This window comes from Pteropus vampyrus, unplaced genomic scaffold (genome assembly GCF_000151845.1).
Source record: "Pteropus vampyrus isolate Shadow unplaced genomic scaffold, Pvam_2.0 Scaffold169, whole genome shotgun sequence".
Taxonomy (NCBI): Eukaryota; Metazoa; Chordata; class Mammalia; order Chiroptera; family Pteropodidae; genus Pteropus; species Pteropus vampyrus.
Window position 1 is genome coordinate 133024 of NW_011888950.1, and position 2618 is coordinate 135641.

Genomic DNA, 2618 nt, shown 5'->3' on the forward strand with positions numbered 1-2618 from the left:
GAACCAGCCAGGAGAGGAAGAGATTAGAAGGAAGGGGGAGGCATGGTCGCCCATTAAAGAGAAATAAATTCTGCCGAGGGGAAGCGAGAGGCCCCTCCTCGTGTCTCTGTAAATCATCTTGTTTTATGGACGGGACGCGGACGGAAGCGGGAGATGGGCTGGCCCTTGTAACTAGGGCCATTTCTCCTACTTACGTCTGTCTGAATTTGGGGATGTTCCGTAAGAAAACGACCTCGAGCTGGAAACCGCCGCAACTCCTCTCTTTAATTTATTGTCGTCATTATTACTCTAAATTCAGAACTGCAGCGGCTGAAGGAGAGCATTTTAAGAGTTTTATTAGAAAAACATGGCTGGTTTGCTTGCGCTGTCTGTTTGCCCTAGAATGCCCGGCGGCCTGGGCCCCCACGTGGGCCTGTGGATCCAAGAATGGGACATTTGTAGGCCGTTTGAAATTGTCTCAATTTTAGAAGTTACGTTTCATGCCAGAAAGCTTCTTCCAGACCCAAAGTTTATTATAACCTCAGGACCTCAGACCTCGCTTCTCTTCGTCGCGTTAACTGATCTTTCAACCTGAAAGGCTGAATTCACCAGCCAAGGGGCCCAGAGGCCTGGGTATGGGTGTGTGTTTATCTTTTACTAATACCTGGTACGAACATGGTTTGAGTGAGTTGCCTATATTTAAATCGTGGGTATTTCATATGAAACGTGAATATGGATCTCTGGCTTTACTCGAAAAAGTGAGGTGATTGAGAATTACACCGATATTCTTCTTTGGCCGCAAACTCTGGGAGCCGCAAAATGCCACCACCTTGGGTCTGTCACAGTCCCCCTCCCCTCCTCATTCATCCTTATGTCCATCCGGCTTCATTCACATCTGTTTACTGCCCGGTCCCTGAAGATGACTGAGTTTGGTATCCCTCTGCCTTAGAGGAAGCCTTAGAGGAAAGGAGGTGAACGAGAGAACCCGTGCATGGAACGGGGGGTGACCGCGGGGCGTATGCAGGTTCTTCTTAGAGCTGCGGGACCCCTCTCTGGAATGAGGGCTGACTCGGCAGGTGCAAGCGTCTTCGCTGACGTGGGGGTGGCCCCCCCACCCCAGTGGCCGTGCGACTTGGGGCAAATCCCCTCCCCTCTCTGGGTCTCGCTCTTCTCGTGTTTAAGGGGAACTGGTGGGGGGAACATTCGTAGTTAAAAAAATGGTAGCCACTTACATGGAAGTCGAATATAGTTGTCTCTACTTCTCCACAGGGATATGTTTGTTCCAAGACCCCAGTGGATGCCTGAGCCGTGGATAGTATTGAACCCTAAATACACTGTTTTCTCCTAGACGTGCATAGCTGTGATAAAATTTAATTGGTAAATTAGGCACAGTAAGAGATTAACAGTAACTGATAACAAAAGAGAACAGTTATAACCATATGCTGTGATAAAAGTTGGTAAATGGGCTTGTTCTCTCTCAAAACATCCTCTTGTACTGTCTTCACCTTTTCACTTAAAGGAAGCACTTTATCGCGTCTCTTCGGCATCCCTGAACTGCCAGCATCACTGTTCTTAACATTTTGGGGCCATTATTTAGTAAAACAAGAGTGACTTGACCACAAGCACCGCGATGCCTCAGCAGTCAATCTGACCTCCGAGACAGCTGCTGAGTGACGAGTGGGCAGGGAGCATCTGCAGCATGGAGTCACTGGACAAAGGGACGATCCATGTCCCAAGAGGGACGAAGTGGGACAGCTCGAGATTTCATCATGAAATGCAGAACAGTGTGAAATTTACAGACTTCGGAATTGTTTCTTTCTGGAATTTTTCATTTAACATTTTTTGGGGGGTGGTCAACCACGGGTGACTGAAGCTGTGGATAAGGTGGGGACTGCCATATACGGGATGGTTGAACGTGGCGGCTGAAAGGGATTGGAGGGCCCGGAGAGGTGTGCCTGGGTTTTCTACTGTCCCCTTAGGCCCCCGAGGAGGAGCCCCCGGAGGTCTGAGCCCTACCTGGCACAAGCAGACGTGAACCTTGCCACCTGCCAGGTAGTCCCTGGTCAAATTTGTAGAGCTTATTCCAGTGGTCACCGCATGAGAAAAAGAAAAGCATATTTATATATATCTCCATAATATAGATTCGCTCATAATATTTGAATGGCTGCTATGTGCAAAGCTTTCTTCTAGGCCCAGAAGTAGGAAATGTGGTTCCTGTCTCCGAAGGGAGGGCAGATCGGTATCGCACAAGATGCAGCTTAGGAGTACTGCGTGAGTGATTCAAGCGATGTCGGTGGGAGAACATGACAAGCAGGAGTGCGCAGGGGAGGCCGAGGAGGCCGTTAGAGAGGCGTACATGCGTCGAGGTGGCCTTGGAGGACCGCAGGCGTTTACAGGAGAGCTGGAGGGAGGAGGCGGGGATGGCCACTGCAGGTGGAATCATACTTTGAGCCCGGGGCCCGAGGTGGGTCTGGGCAGGGTTTCCCAGAACTGGCCACTAGTTGGGTGGGGCTGGAAGATGGGGTTCCATTGGTGGGCGGGGTCGAAAAGAGGGAGGACCTCGACATCTAGGCCTGGGAGTTTGCAGAACTCGGAAGGCTTATGAATGAGCTGGGGATCGACTTGACCTGACGCCCTGC